Here is a 17,346-nt window from a genome sequence, read left to right on the forward strand (position 1 = left end):
TGTCCGTCTGTCTCTGTTTCTGTAAGTGCTTGTTTGACTCTCATCTGGTACTTTTGTGAGTTCGGATTTCCTGTAAAGACATGGGCAGGATGAAGACAAAGCTGAAGAAATAAAACCTCCATGCAGAATCCACCACAAAGATCCACTCACTGCACCTGCTGCACCATTGCATCCATGAAGCCCGGTGCAGAGAGTGGACGCAGCGCTCCCTGGTGGTCTAGTGGTTAGGATTCGGCGCTCTCACCGCCGCGGCCCGGGTTCGATTCCCGGTCAGGGAAGACATTTGTTGTTGATTTTCTCCTTGAACGACTTGTGTTTAATTACGTCAATTACTTTATGACGTGGCCAGTATTAGACGCATTGATAACGGTGCAAAATGGAAACATCTTAATGGCAAAGATATCACTAGTCTTTCGACTTCAGGTGACCTCCCGCTACCCCATCCCTTATTGGGAGCTGCAGACCTCCCTTAAACTGTTTATAAAACATGAGCATTAAAAACAATGCCCAAGCTACTGAAGCAAGTATACACCAAACAGATGTACAAATTGAGAAATATTCTTGTTCATCCGCAAAACAAATAGAAATGTGAATGGGAAGGCTGGAGTTTGTCAAAGTCTGCTTATTTTTCAAAGATGGAGTTATAAATTAGCCTCTCACACATCACTTTGTTTTTAAAGCTCCTGACGCAGCCTCTCGTTTTCTGGGAGCAGATAGCGCTTCAATGAGACCAACAATAGTCCACGCCTCTCTGTGCTATACTTGTGTCGCTCCAACTTCACTTGTAGCCTTTGGTTTCAGATCCCTTCACATGAATCTTACAATTTTTCGTTTTGTTATGTTATCTGTACATACACTGTTATTCTACTAATATTACATGTTATCTATTTCTGTGCAAAGCCACAAGGACTCATCAGGCATCACGGACCCCAGGGGTTCACAGACCACCGGGGACCCCCGGAGGTCCTTGGACCACTGCTTAAAATTTGCTAACACACAAAGCAAACGGGCAGGACTTTCTTGGGAACTTGATGAATGAATATCTAGAGGGCGGCTTTAGCATTGGTGGCCCCCGTGCGAACATCTTTGTTGGCCCCGCCCCCCCATGTCCCCCTTTTTCATAGATTCCTCACCTACTGCCCTCCAGTGGGCTCCACATCTCTCCTTAGCCCGTCTCTCACATTTACTTACTTTATAGCGCTTCTCATCCCAAGGTAGAGTGTCAGAGCGCTTTACATTACCAACATATTATACAGAGACAATAGGTCATACAAGTGTGTAAATCAATGTATAGGAGATGTTACTTAAGACAATGAGGACTGCAAGGTGTAGGAATGACGTCATCCATACTGGTTGGCTTTATATGTTACGACTTCTTGGTCTGGAGAAAGGAAGAGGAGGATTTACTACGTTTTCCCGCAGCGCAGTCCCCAAGGTGCTGCGCAGTGTTCACAAACAGTGCACAACAGCACCATATCTAGTAATATATGGTGCTGCTGCTCTCACCTCTAGTGCTAGTGCAGAGCTGTGTCTGTGTTGTGAAGCACAGGTTTTATACTCGAAGGTTACACTTCCTGCACAAATTCTATGCTTTGACAAAGTTTAACACTTTACTACGTTGCAGCAGAAATTGAGATGAGGATGAATTTCTTGTTAAAATACAGTGTGACATGACAGATTTGCCGTTCATGGTATTACATGTAATTTTGTGTTATTTTGCTGAACGTTCCGCTAATTACATGAAAGCAAATTATGCAAATTAAGCACACCCCTGTTCCGTAGCTGCAGAAGCTCAGAACGGGACTGGACCTGCTGTTTGAGACCCGTGTGGGGACCTGAAGGGCTGAACCCCATCCCACTTGTATCGAGGACTAAGACGTGGACTTCAAGGATCAGTTGTCTGACCTCCTGTTCGGCTGCAAGGACACAACAAGCTACAAGAGGCCTTATTCCTGGCGTTCCCAGCTGGCGAGCAGCAACTGGAAGCAGACTGAGCCCTGCTTGTGGCCTCTGCTGAAAGTCCTGCCCCTATCTCAGAGCAGTGCTTGAAATGGAAAAATTAAAGTGCAGGTACTCTGTGCTAGAGTACCTGCTTGTTTCCGAGAAGTGCCGGTACTCTCCAATTAAAAGTATTACGTTTTTCTTGAGATGTGCCGGCACTCTACCTCTCAAAATAAAAAAGTATCGGTACTCAGTACCGGACAGTACCTGCCCATTTCAAGCACTGTCTCAGAGGTTTGTTTTTTTGTCTATGTTGTTTTATACAGCTCAAACTATACCCAAAGGTTTTGGAGCGCTTTACATGAGCTTACGTTGCACAAGGACACATTCATGTTTGGTAGGCACGGGGAGATTACTTGATTTGCCCAAAAACACGGGATGTTGAGCCGACTCTGAGACTTGAACCTGGTTCCCCAGCTCCAAAGCCGGCAGCTCTGCAGAGGGAGAGGGAGAGGGAGAGAGAGAAAGACAGAGTGCGAGAGAGAGATTAAAAGGACTGTTAGGTGAAAATATCAGTTAAAACATACCGTTTCAAACACAGAAAGCAACTGAAATTCACCGGTTATCGTTATCTGATGCAGCTATAACTCATGACTTAAAGTTACTACAGCTCGCACCCTCGCCGTGCACTACTAAGTTTCTCATGTATTACATCAGTCATGACATGTTGTGTCATATTATTCATAACATCACTGTCACATCTGCAATGACATCATTGATGACAACACTGGACACGGTGGGGGGCTCGAGTTATAGTTCCTTCATTCAACTATAACTGGTAAATTTCAGTGGTTTTAAAAGGGAATATTTTAAAGGAAATATATACGTAACTAAATAGTCCTTTTAACCATATACACACATTCATACGCATGCACAAACACACCTTGCAGCAGCTCTCACTGTACAATTCTTTTGTTATATTTCAATGCAGACCACTGTCCTGGTCTCGCTGCTCCCTCCGAGCACTTCCTTCACCAACCCTTTTACTATTTCATTCAAAACAAGTATTGACAAAACATACTCAAGAGCTATTGGCTTTGTCGAAGTTTGATATTGTACAGGAGCATGACTGCTGGGCAGCATCACTGCAAGTAAAAGAAAAAGTGCTACGATGTGGCTAGAGCTGACCGACGTAGCGCTTTTTTTTAGGTTGAGCGATCTGTGGGCTTTTAACCACGCCCACCGCACCCACATCACTATCACTCGTTCATAGACTTGCCTTTCAAAATTCCTTTGTTATCATTGCTTTACGTTTGTCCCTTCTCGGAGCCGTTTTGTTACCGCCTTGGCGATCTACCCTTTACATGGATAATTACACTTTTGCTCATACGTTTGACTGCAAGCGAACTTCTTTTTCCTTTTGTGTCTCTCCTTTACGCTCCTGACGGCAATGGCGCATTAAATCAGCTTGTTTATGTCAACTGTTTTACTTTTCATTTTTAATTTATGTGGCAAGAAAAGTCTAGTTAGGAATTTACAACACTATTCGCTCTAACTCTAGCAAACGCAAGACCCATTGCATTGCAAATGTTTTTTCCCCATTTGTTTCAGTCATGCTGCATGGAAGCCGCACTTCTGTACAACATGGCTAAACCACTTGACGAGCTATTGGCTTTGGCAATGCTTGTTTCCACTGGTCATTGTCCCAGTGAGTTGAAGGCTTTGTGGGCTGGATTTTAAGGCGGGGGCTCTGGTTGCACCTCTGGCACTTTCTGAAGGGTCGGGGGGTGCTTCCAGGGGAGGGGAGATGAGAGAGCCGGGGGGCTGCTTTTTACCCCCCAGTCCGACCCTGTCAGGGGTTTATCTCAGCGGTCGATGGCGGTCTGACCCTGTCCTGGGGGGTCACTGTCTACAGACACCTGCAGGGAATGAGTCCAGGAGATCAGTAGCGATGGGGTCCACGTAACTGCATCTAACGTTGAAAATATGATAGTGTCAGAAGTGGGATTCGAACCCAGGCCTCCAGGAGAGACTGCGACCTGAACGCAGCGCTTAGACCGCTCGGCCATCCTGACAGCTGGGGGTCACTGCTGGTGACGCTAGTGATGGACAGGATGAGGGGGGCTGTGTGCACAGCGCTGTTCGGCATCTCCAGGGCTCTCTTCCAGCTCTGTTCGGATACGAACAGTCATTGATGTTCCAGTTCCATCACTTGAAGGATATTTCTGACTGATCTGTCCCCGGAGTGTTTCACCGCAGGAAGCAGTAACAGGCACTGAGGCTCTCAGACACTGACTTTCCTCTCAGTCGCTGCTCCTCAGGCGGGCACAGAGTTTGCTTCTCAGTGACTTGAGCTGAGCAGAGACCTGCGCTCCGCACTTCACACTCTTTCTATAGGGGAAGCAGGGACTGACATGTACCGTCCATCACTGACAGCAAAGACACGTGATACTTCATTTTACACGAGTAACGCTGCATTTAATACATTTACAATATCACTGAATGAAGACGATCTACAAAGCGCCTGTGATCCCAAGAAACATCTCATTCGTCACAAACTAAACTTCCTGTCAGTGCCTCGAGGCGACCTTGGGGAGCTTTGCTTATAGCACATAATTTATTATCGTTACAGCGATTATCTGCTTGCTTTTCTGTGAAACCTCCTAAAGAGTGGACAGTAGGCCCCCGGGGACCAGTTACCGGACACCACTTCCGGTGAGTGGGCCGAGGATGTATGTACACACCGGGGATGCTGAGCCCACACACACATGCAGCCCGTACAGAGGGGAAGAATACGCAGACGGCGCGCACCTCCGTGTGTTTCCTTGGCGGGATGGGTGTGGGAAACACGGCAACTGGTGATGAGAATGCCCCTGCCGCTCACCCTGCTTCACTGTGTGCATCCCACGTGTGTCTCCCACCTCTGCTCAGCCCTTGACACCTCGACACTGGCGCCCACTTCGCGATGCCAAGGTCGGATGGGCACATACTCCATTTTTGCTGCATCCGTGTTCTCAAAAACTGCCACAAACATTGCAGTAAGCACCGCTGAGCCCCAAGGCCCTAGGTTACGGGCGAATTTGTTTTCGTCACCTGCGTCGATCTCAGGCCTAAGCAGGATCTTGGAGGAGTGTGGTGTAATCAGTGCCCATCTTAAGGTCACGCACCGAGAACCTATAGGCTGCAGGAACGCCACGGTGACCATTTTTATGGGCGAGCGCAAAGCGCTCAGTCCATTCAGTGATCTCTCTTTGGGCTTCAAACCACGCCCATGCCACGTCAGTCACTTACATTGGTTCGTGGGCTTGCCTTTTAAAATCCGCTTGCTTTCATTTGTGAAAGGCATGCATGCGTCGTGCCTTTTCCGGTGTTTAGCCCTCCCACACAGCACCGGTAAACTACTAGAAACATACGAGGCTCGATATTTTGAGCCTGGGGTGCAGACTACTTTATCTGTTTCTTTTCCAAGCAGCGCCATCGCGCTGCATTTTTTTTCTTTACACTGCTAATAGCTCTAACTCAAGCAAATGCGAGCCCCGTTGCATTGAAAATGCTTGTTAGGTTAGTCATCATACAAAGGGGCCCAAAAAACATCTAGACCGGGCACTGTTGGTCCTCCAAAACAGTCAGGAGACACTTGAACATTACATTCACATTGTGGGGCCAGTTTTCAACTCCTGCCACCTGAACACTACATTGCAATGTTCAGCCAGATTTCAATACATCCTTGACGACCTGCCACCAAGGACATTGTAATCGAGCCACAGCACCACATGCCTGCGACTGGCCACCGTTACCATCATGTAAGAGGAGAGCAACGAAAGCACGCTTCCAATCGCAATCTTAAGGCAACCTCTGCCATTTGACCTCTGATTCCCAAATGAAAGGAGCTCGCTGGGAAAAAGGGATCAGGCAGTTTGAGCGATATTTGAGTGCCGCTTGCAAGGGCCACACAGACGAACAGGCAAGAGACCTATTCCTAAACCTCTTTGGTGTGATGTTGAAGACTTGCTTGTAACATTCCATGCAGAGTCAATAACTGCAACTAATAAAGTGCCTAACAGACAACTTTGACCCGCAGTGGAACTTGTCTTTGAGTGCTACACATTCAACGCAGCCTGCCAATGACCAGACGAATCCCTCGACGATTTCGCAGCCCGATTGCGCAAACTAGTCACCTACTGTGATTTTGACAAGTTTGACAATGAGGCAGCGATTAGACTGTGCATCATCGAAAGATGTCACTCAACTGGGTTCCGTATGAAAATACTAAAAGAAAGGTACACACTAGACAAAAGACTGACCATGGCGCAGTCAGAAGCCAGAGCCATATCACATAGCATCCAAATGGAAACCGGGAGAGTGCGGATGACGGAACAAGCTCATCCCATGGCTGGGAGCTACACCAGACAAGACACCAATGCCACCAAAGGAGAAACACGGAAGAACATGTTACCCCTGCTGCCTAGAATACCTGCATGTCTGTGCCTATCCAAATGTCAGAAATGCAACTGTGACAACCACTTTGTCTGCATGGTTGGACACATCAAGGCAGGAAGCGGAAACCCTGCGCGATCACGCATAGCTGCGAGCTGACACGCCTCACACGTGGAAGCATGCAATCGCAGCTCTTCCACTGACTCAGATGCCGCCAGTACACGCAACACAAACAAACGTCTATATCTCATGTCAGACATCCCAACACAACAACGCACATCTGAGCACATCCAGCTTGTCGACAAATGGTAAATAAAGATGGCGACGGTAGAGATTCCAGTCGGCAGGCACACCACACAATTTATACTTGAAAGCGGAGCCATATGCAACATCATGTGCATGTCGGAGTATGAAAAAATGAAGCACAAGCCTTCACTGTCGCCCTCCACTGTCGACGTGTTCACATGGGGAGCGAGGCAACATGAACATACATGGGGAATTTTGTGGAGACGCTCATATACAACAACACATCGGTACAAAAAGAGGTGCATGTACTAGGGGAGATGTTCCAGTGCCGTGTCTGCTCAGCAATATCACGGCGCAAGTGATGGGGCTAGTAGGCATGACGTATCACACCGCTAAATGGCAAAACATCGTAAAGGAACACCCTGCGCTCCTCAATGGGCTTTGAAAGCTGAAAGACGTGCAAATCACTCTGCTCATCAATGAAGCAGTCAAACCGGTGGCTCAAAATCACTGCAGACTTCCTGTGAACCTCCAGCCACAGGTAGAAGAAGAAATAAAAAGTTTACTAGCACAGGACATCATCGAGTCAGCAGAAGGACCAACGCCATGGCTGCCCCCCATCATGGCTGTGCCAAAGAAAAACACAGAGAAAATACAAATCTGTGTTGACATGCCTCTACCGAACACAGACATAGAAAGAAAACAACACCATTGCCCTCATCTAAATGAAATGATCAGCTGCTTCACCAGAGCCTGTGTTTTCTCCAAGCTCAACTTGTTCAAAGGCTACCACCAGCTGGAGCTAGACGTGCAGTCCTGCTACATCACAACATTCTCCACCCACCTAGGATTATTTCGCTACAAGCGATTAAGCTTCAGGGTGTCACCAACAGCAGAAATATTTTAGAAGATGGTGAGACGAGTGATCAGGCCTGTAAAAAACTGTCTAAACTACAGCAATGACATCTTGGTATTTGGTCACGCCAACGAAGACCATGACTTGGCAGTGTGGGAGGTCTGCAAACAACTAGGAACGGCTGGCCTGACACTGAATAAGTTACAATGCGAACTGGGGAAAAGAGAACTTGTGTTCTTCTGACGTATCTTTTCCTGAAACAGGATGCAACCAGAACCCAGCAAGGTAGAAACACTACGCAATGCACAACCTCCAGTGGACGCAGAAGAAGTGAGGTCATTTCTGGGTCTAGCGAGCTACTGCATACAATACATCAAGGATTTTGCCACTGTGACCACCCTGCTTCACGTACTGACCAGACAATTACAACCATTTCTCTAGACAGTGAAATAAGACAAGGCATTTAAAAATATCTGACATGCTGTCACAGCATATGTATACTTTGACACATCCCTACGCACGGAGCTCACTGTAGATGTCAGCCCAGTAGGGTTGGGAGCCATTCTAGCACAACATAAGCCCAGAAGAGACTCAGCACAACCAATTGTTGCATATGCAAGCAGCAGTCTATTGGACTTGGAGAGGACTTACTCTCAGCCCAAGAGAGAAAGTCTAGTGGTCGTGTGGGCATGCGAACATTACCAAATGTTCATCTATGGAAAACAGTTCACCATCGTACACAGTTTTCTCATCAATAATGTTACTGCAAATGTTACAGTGATATTATTAATTATGCTATTAAAGATGTAATTAATGCTGTAATATTGTAGGAGGCTGGTCTGGCTTATAGTGGGTACCAATTGGTACTCACACCATGTGCCACGTCCAGTTATCCCTTATTAGTAGATTAGTAGTGTTCTAGCAGCTTAGGCTGATAGAGGTAGCTATAGAAGAGCAGCTTAGGCTGAACTAGGAGACATGCAAAGCTCCTGCTATACCACTTATATCACTTAGCACTATGTCATAAGATACACATTACTCAGAGTTACTAAAAATAAAGGTACCTTATTTTAGTGACAATATGCCAAAAGTATCTCAGAGGATATACTCCCTTAGGAGGTAAGTAATATACACAAAATATACACACAAACCAAAATCAGGTAAGTAAACAGTTAGAAAAGTAGTGCAAACACTGTAGAAGACAATAGAATTCATTATGAGACAATAGGCCAGGGGCAACACAAACCACATACTCCAAAAGTGTAATGCGAACCACGAATGGACCCCAGGCATAGTGTAGTGTGTAGAGGGTCACTGGGAATGTAATAAAACACTAAGGGTGTCCAAGATACCCCACCCCAAGACCCTGAAAAGTAGGACTAAAGTTACTCTACTACCCCAGAAAGACAGTAAAGTTGAGATAGGGGATTCTGCAAAGACAACAACTGACTGCAAAGCACTGAAGACAGATTCCTGGACCTGAGGACCTGAAAAGGAAGGGGACCAAGTCCAAGAGTCACGCAAGTGTCCAGGTGGGGCAGGAGCCCACTAAACTCCAGATGAAGGTGCAAAAGGGCTTGCTAGCTGCAAGGATCGTAGTTGAAGATAAAGGGTGCTGCCCGGGCCCAGGATGGACCAGGAGGTCGCCCCTTGGACGAGGAGACAGAGGGGGCGCTCAGCAACAGAGAGAGCCCATGCAGAAGCAGGCAGCACCCGCAGAAGCACCTGAACAGGCGCATAACAAAGCTGAACCCGATGGTCATTTCAGCAAAACAAAAGAGGGTCCTACGAAACCGGTGGTCAGCTCAGCAAGTTGAGCAATGCAGGACGGAGTGCTGGGGATCTATGCTGTGCTGTGCATGAAGGAATCCTTGCAATAGTGCACAGAAGCCCTAGCAGCTGAAGATCACGTGGTGCACAGGATTACTGCCTAGCGTGGGGAGGCAAGGACTTTCCTCCACCAACTTTGGGCAGAACGACCACTGGACTGTGGGAGTCACTTGGATCCAGCTCCTGTGTTCCAGGGACCACGCTCGTCGAGATGAGAGGGAACCCAGAGGACCGGTGACGCAGAAGTTTGGTGCCTGCGTTAGCTGGGGGAAGATTCTGTCGATCCACTCGAGATTTCTTCTTGGCTTCCAGTGCAGGGTGAAGGCAGACAGCCCTCAGAGCATGCACCACCAGGAAACAGTCGAGAAAGCCGGCAGGATTAGGCACTACAATGTTGCTGGTGGTCTTCTTGCTACTTTTTTGCAGTTTTGCAGGTGTCGTGGAGCAGTCAGCGGTCGATCCTTGGCAGAAGTCAAAGAGGGCGGTGCAGAGGAACTCTGGTGAGCCCTTGCATTCGTTACCTGGTGAGATACCCACAGATGATGCCCTAAATAGCCCTCAAAGGAGGATTGGCTACAGAGAAAGGTAAGGACTTATCAGGAGGGGTCTCTGATGTCAACTGCTGGCACTGGCCACTCAGAGGTGTCCATTGTGCCCTCACACCTCTGCATCCAAGATGGCAGAGGTCTGGGACACACTGGAGGAGCTCTGGACACCTCCCCTGGGAGGTGCGGGTCAGGTGAGTGGTCACTCCCCTTTCCTTTGTCCAGTTTCATGCCAGAGCAGGGCTGGGGGGATCCCTGAACCGGTGTAGACTGGCTTATGCAAGGAGGGCACCATCTGTGCCCTTCAAAGCATTTCCAGACGCCAGGAGAGGCTACTCCTCCCAGGCCCTTCACACCTATTTCCAAAGTGGGTCTGTGAGTGTCTGGGTGGGTCTGTCACTGGGTGCATGACTGCCTGAGTGGGACTTTGAGTGAGTGTGTGAGTGGCTGAGTGGGACTGTGAGTGGGTGCATGAGTGTCTGAGTGGGTCTGTCATTGGGTGCATGAGTGTCCGAGTGGGTCTGTGAGTGAGTGCATTAGTTTCTGAGTGGATCTTTGAGTGGGTGTGTGAGTGGCTGAGTGGCTCTGTGAGTGGGTGTGTGAGTGGCTGAGTGGGACTGTGAGTGGGTGCATGAGTGTCTGAGTGGGTCTGTCAGTGGGTGCATGAGTATCTGAGTGGTCTGTGACTAGATGCATGAGTGTCTCAGTGGATCTGTGAGTGGGTCTGTGAGTGTCTGAATGGGTCTGTCAGTGGGTGCATGAGTATCTTAGTGGTCTGTGACTAGATGCATGACTGTCTCAGTGAGTCTGTGAGTGGGTATGTGAGTGTCTGAATGGGTCTGTCACTAGGTGCATGACTGCCTGATTGGGACTATGAGTGGTCGAATGAGTAATTGCGTGGGTCTCTAAATGAGTGCATTACTACCTGAGTGTTCTACCTCTTTTGTCACCGATAGTCACAACTTTGTCGCAACCTTACATAGGGAGGCCATGCTGAGCATTGCAATGTATTTGCAAATATTGCAGGTGGTGAAAAAAAAATGTTTTCTGTTGTTTTAAACACATAATATGACCTTTAAACACCCCTATATCCCACCTTGAAGTGAGGGTACCTCCAACCTAACCCCTTATACCACTATTATTGGTTATTTTCAGCCCCAGGGACCGTATCCAGTTACATAAAATAGCGGCAGCAACTTTCGGCTTAGGATGCGGACAGCCAATCACGGCATTCCAGTTGGTGCGTGCATTGGCAATTCATTGTGAATTTGTTGGGAAGTATTTGTGCTTCTAGATATATAAATTTGGATTTCCTTAATTTCTCTAAAACTAATGTACGGATTTACACCAAATAAAAGTGTGCTTTCCGCACCAAAAAGCTATTATTCTGCCAAATTTGGTGCAATTGCGTCCAGTGATTTGGACTGTAGTCTTGTTCAAAAATCCTATGGGAATTAAAATGGGAAATGCACTTTTTTTTTACCCCCCCACTTTTCCTTGGCCCCAGATTGACAGATCGCCCCAATACTTTCCATGCACAACAAGATGCCTGAGCACACATTTTCTGGAAAATTCCATGAACATTCGTCAAATGACGCCAAAGAAATAGCCAAGTCAAAAAGCGCTTTTGAATAATGGTCTGTGTGGTCCACCGACCCAGGAGTGGGAATTACACAGTAGTCGGTCATCTCTGAGCATGCAGTGCTGAAGTGCGCAGGTGTGAAAGGACCATCAAGGTGTATCCCACAGGTGCTGGAGGACATCAGTCTGGGAAAGGTGCACGTGCATTAACTTATTGTAACCTACCCGAGAGGATTACTTTTTGTAACGTGAATCATTTCTGTGTGTTGGCCCCTCTAGACCAGTGGTTCCCAAACTGTGGTCCGCGGACCCCCAGGGGTCTGTGACACATTCCCAGGGGGTCCGCAGGCCTGGACTGGGAGGAAGGCAATTCTCCTCTGACAAACACTTGCATTTTTTATATAGTTCTTGCTTCTCTTGAACAGTTTTAAAAGCACTGCAAACTTCCAGGTACAGCTTTCCAACAAAAATAAAAGCATCAAGATTACTCTAGTGATTAATGTCCCTGCTGGAGAGAGGGGCGGGAGTTTTGTCTAGTGGCAGTTCTGACTCACAGGTAGCACAGAGGGTTAATATGCCTGCTGCAAAGAACCCGTATCAGGCAAAGAACAGTATTTTATGTGCATAGCACAGTGGGTTACTGCTTTTGTTTCTTTTCTTACTGTGCAGTACATAAGTCACAATCATAATCTAGCACAGAGAGCTATGAACTGGCATTAAGGAGCTGCATGCAAACTGCAAGGCACAAATTAGAAGGTTATTCTTTTCCCTAGACTTTTATTTTCCTTGCACTGCTAAATAAGGTTTGCTTGCATAGAAATACATTCTTGATATTAAAGTCAATGCTAACCACCGTGCTGTGTCCTGAGTTTGTGCTTCTCCAAACTAAGCACTCTTAGAAGATGCCTACCAGTGTGGATGACGTGAATCCTACACCTTGCCTTCCCCTGTAAAGTGCTCTGACTCCCTACACTGGTATGAGAGGCGCTATAAAACAAGTGAATTACATGTGCTAGAGAGGCTATGGAGAGATGAGAGGCTCTTATGATTGTACACCACACATTTATGTAAAAAAACATTCTCAGATCTATACACCTAAAGATAAAAACAGGAATCGCTTGGGAAATGTTGAATCTGACCTGAGGATTCAGCTTTCCTAAATAAAACTAAACATTGAGAAGTTAGTCGCTGAGATGCAGTGCCGACCTTCCCATTAAAAGGTTTCCATTTTGAATATTTTTCCAATATAAAATAATTATTTCGTTAGTAATTTGAGCGTTTGTTTGGTGTGCACTTGTTTGTGTATTTTTTGCAAATTAGTGTTTTAATGTTTGAAATTTAAATCGTACAAGTTGCTTGGGGTCCCCGACTTTCAGTAATGACTCAGTGGGGGTCCCCAGGAGTCAAAAGGTTGGGAACCACTGCTCTAGACGATGGGAGGAGATGGACGAATCACTTTTAATAGATTGTTTTTTACAGTTATAACCATTCTTTTATATAAGCAAGGTGCTTTATAGTTTGGTTAAACTAAACTAAAGGATTAACTAGATTAATTCAATTACAAATTTGGAAGAAAACCAACCGGTAATGGCTGATCCTGGAGACTAAACAAGGTGTGTGTATTCGTGATCAGCTCTGGAGACTACACAATGTGTGTGTGTTTGTGATCAGCCCTGGAGACTACACAATGTGTGTGTGTTTGTGATCAACCTTGGAGACTACACAATGTGTGTGTATACGTGATCAGCTCTGGAGACTACACAAGGTGTGTGTGTTTGTGATCAGCCCTGGAGACTACACAATGTGTGTGTATTCGTGATCAGCCCTGGAGACTACACAATGTGTGTGTGTTTGTGATCAGCCCTGGAGACTACACAATGTGTGTGTGTTTGTGATCAGCCCTGGAGAGTACACAATGTGTGTGTATTCGTGATCAGCTCTGGAGACTACACAAGGTGTGTGTGTGTTTGTAATCAGTGCTGGAGATTTCCTGCCTGTGTTTGTGTAAAGACTGGTGCCTGCCTGTGTCAGTGCCTGCAGCATGTGCAGTGCCTGTGAGTGATGGAAGCAGCTGTCCTGCTGTCTGACTGTAAAGGGACAGAGTCCGATGTCTGTCTGTCCTTGAAGGCGATGAATGTATAAACACATATTAAATGGAAAGTTTCTGAGATGTGTTTGTTTTATGTGGAGTCCAACACTGCATTAGAATAATAAAAGCATTTAAAGTTACTGGTTGAAATGAAAAAAGTGCGTCCGCACAGTGACCTTTCGCGTGAAGAAAATCTGATAACCACTACACCACAGAAACCTGCACAAGGCGCCTAGAGGCCGCTTCAGCTCTGATAAGCGCTGTGCACGAAATGCGGTGCTTAACACGCAGCACACTGATTATTGTACATATATGAGGTCTCTCCCTGAATGCATAGAACTGAGTGCTGCACTGATAGGAGGTCTCACACTGAATGCATAGAACTGAGCGCTGCACTGATAGGAGGTCTCGAACTGAATGCATAGAACTGAGTGATTCACTGATAGGAGGTCTCTCACTCAATGCATAGAACTGAGTGCTGCACTGATAGTAGGTCTCGCCCTGAATGCATAGAACTGAGCGCTGCACTGATAGGAGGTCTCTCACTTACTTCTTATATCTTAGTGCTGCACTGATAGGAGGTCTCGCACTGAATGCATAGAACCGAGTGTTGCACTGATAGGAGGTCTCTCGGTGAATGCATAGAACCGAGTGTTGCACTGATAGGAGGTCTCTCGGTGAATGCATAGAACTGAGTGCTGCACTGACAGGAGGATTCTCACTTACTGCTTAGATCTGAATGCTGCACTGATAGGAGGTCTCTCACTCAATGCATATAAGTGAGCGCTGCGCTGATAGTAGATCTCTCACTCAATGCATAGTACTGAGTGTCGCGCTGATAGGAGGCCTCTCACTGGACGCATAGAACTGAGTGCTGCACTGATAGGAGGTCTCTCACTCAATGCATAGAACTGAGCGCTGCACTGATAGGAGGTCTCTCACTCAATGCATAGAACTGAGTGTCGCGCTGATAGGAGTTCTCTCACTCAATGCATAGAACTGAGTGTTGCACTGATAGGAGGTCTCTCACTCAATGCATAGAACTGAGCGCTGCACTGATAGGAGGTCTCTCACTGAATGCATAGAACTGAGTGCTGTCAAATTATCCTGTCTCTCACTGAATGGACATCATTGGAGGATGCACGGATTAGTGATCTCTGTTCACATCTAATAGGCCTCTCACTGAACACTCAGCGGTGAAGGATGCACAGATACGACGTCTCTCTTCACAGATAGGAGCTCTCACTGAATACAGATCACTTAGCGCTGCGAAGCTCGGGTCTCTGCTCTTCACACTTGCCAGACCGGCTCTTGCACTCTGTGGCTTTTAGTGACGTGTACATCGGTTGTTTACAGCTGGGGCCAGGTGTGTTGTTTCTCTACATCCGGGTGTCCGCTTCCCGCACTCCCAGGGGTCAGCCATACTCCTGATAGGAACCATTTTATAGCGCTACAGATTCATTGTGTAAAGTCCGCACCAGCAATAAAGGATGAAGAGTGAATCAGGACACGAACCCACTCAAATGGGGTGTGATGTGGCCAACCGTGAGGATAGGGTTGCGCTGGTGTGATGGGGGCCTGGTGGGGTGATGGGGGCCTGGTGGTGTGATGGGGGCCTGCTGGGGCGATGGGGGCCTGGTGTAATGATGGGGGCCTGCTGGGGTGATGGGGGCCTGGTGTAATGATGGGAGCCTGCTGGGGCGATGGGGGCCTGGTGGTGTGATGGGAGCCTGCTGGGGTGATGGGGGCCTGGTGGGGCGAGGGGGGCCTGGTGGTGTGATGGGAGCCTGCTGGGGCGATGGGGGCCTGCTGGAGCGATGGGGGCCTGGTGTAATGATGGGACCCTGCTGGGGTGATGGAGGCCTGGTGGGTGATGGGAGGGGCTGCTGGGGTGATGGAGGCCTGGTGGGTGATGGGAGGGGCTGCTGGGGTGATGGGGGCCTGCTGGGGCGATGGGGGCCTGCTGGGGTGATGGAGGCCCTGCAGGAGGGATAGGGCCCTGCTGGGGTGATGGGGGCCCGTTGCCAGAGACCCCCTGGGGTCTGAGGGGATTGCTGCAGACCGAGCACCCGACAGTCCTTTGGAACATAGACTGACATTGACCCAAGTTTGTGTAAGGTGTTGTTTGTGCTTCGTGTGTCAATAATGTGTCCAAGTAAAGACAGACAAGGGCAGTGGGTGAATCTCCTATGACTGATTAGTAAAGTGAGTAATTGTAAAGTTCAATCTTCCTCACAATCTCAATGTGTTTGATGTGTTTGCGTTTGTTCGACTTTCCCCAGGAGCCTCAGACCTGGTCTGGTCTTGTCCGTCTGTCTCTGTTTCTGTAAGTGCTTGTTTGACTCTCATCTGGTACTTTTGTGAATTCGGATTTCCTGTAAAAACATGGGCAGGATGAAGACAAAGCTGAAGAAATAAAACCTCCATGCAGAATCCACCACAAAGATCCACTCACTGCACCTGCTGCACCATTGCATCCCTGAAGCCCGGTGCAGAGAGTGGACGCAGCGCTCCCTGGTGGTCTAGTGGTTAGGATTCGGCGCTCTCACCGCCGCGGCCCGGGTTCGATTCCCGGTCAGGGAAGACATTTGTTTTTCATATTCTCCTTTAACGACTGATTTGGTCTTTAACTGTTTCAATAGAGTTTCATGTGTGTAATTACATCAATTACTTTATGACGTGGCCAGTATTAGACGCATTGATAACGGTGCAAAATGGAAACATCTTCATTACAAAGATGTCACTAGTCTTTCGACTTCAGGTGACCTCCCGCTACCCCATCCCTTATTGGGAGCTGCAGATCTCCCTTAAACTGTTTATAAAACATGAGCATTAAAAACAATGCCCAAGCTACTGAAGCAAGTATACACCAAACAGATGTACAAATTGAGAAATATTCTTGTTAATCCGCAAAACAAATAGAAATTTGAATGGGAAGGCTGGAGTTTGTCAAAGTCTGCTTATTTTTCAAAGATGGAGTTATAAATTAGCCTCTCACACATCACTTTGTTTTTAAAGCTCCTGACGCAGCCTCTCGTTTTCTGGGAGCAGATAGCGCTTCAATGAGACCAACAATAGTCCACGCCTCTCTGTGCTATACTTGTGCCGCTCCAACTTCACTTGTAGCCTTTGGTTTCAGATCCCTTCACATGAATCTTACAATTTTTCGTTTTGTTATGTTATCTGTACATACACTGTTATTCTACTAATATTACATGTTATCTATTTCTCTGCAAAGCCACAAAGGCTCACCAGGCATCACGGACCCCAGGGGTTCACAGACCACCGGGGACCCCCGGAGGTCCTTGGACCACTGCTTAAAATTTGCTAACACACAAAGCAAACGGGCAGGACTTTCTTGGGAACTTGATGAATGAATATCTAGAGGGCGGCTTTAGCATTGGTGGCCCCCGTGCGAACATCTTTGTTGGCCCCGCCCCCCCATGTCCCCCTTTTTCATAGATTCCTCACCTACTGCCCTCCAGTGGGCTCCACATCTCTCCTTAGCCCGTCTCTCACATTTACTTACTTTATAGCGCTTCTCATCCCAAGGTAGAGTGTCAGAGCGCTTTACAACACAAACATATAATACAGAGACAATAGGTCATACAAGTGTGTAAATCAATGTATAGGAGATGTTACTTAAGACAATGAGGACTGCAAGGTGTAGGAATGACGTCATCCATACTGGTTGGCTTTATATGTTACGACTTCTTGGTCTGGAGAAAGGAAGAGGAGGATTTACTACGTTTTCCCGCAGTGCAGTCCCCAAGGTGCTGCGCAGTGTTCACAAACAGTGCACAACAGCACCATATCTAGTA

General features: G+C 47.3%; 2 non-coding genes across 2 annotated transcripts; both read left to right on the forward strand.

The window, feature by feature from the left end:
* The first annotated feature begins 206 nt into the window (after positions 1–206).
* TRNAE-CUC (transfer RNA glutamic acid (anticodon CUC)) lies at positions 207–278 on the forward strand. Its single transcript has one exon. It is a non-coding gene; the product is annotated as a tRNA-Glu (tRNA).
* A 15,758-nt stretch (positions 279–16,036) lies between these two features.
* On the forward strand, positions 16,037–16,108 carry TRNAE-CUC (transfer RNA glutamic acid (anticodon CUC)). Its single transcript has one exon. It is a non-coding gene; the product is annotated as a tRNA-Glu (tRNA).
* The last annotated feature ends 1,238 nt before the right edge of the window (positions 16,109–17,346 follow it).

The sequence above is a fragment of the Pleurodeles waltl genome, unplaced genomic scaffold (assembly GCF_031143425.1).
Source record: "Pleurodeles waltl isolate 20211129_DDA unplaced genomic scaffold, aPleWal1.hap1.20221129 scaffold_39, whole genome shotgun sequence".
Classification (NCBI taxonomy): Eukaryota; Metazoa; Chordata; class Amphibia; order Caudata; family Salamandridae; genus Pleurodeles; species Pleurodeles waltl.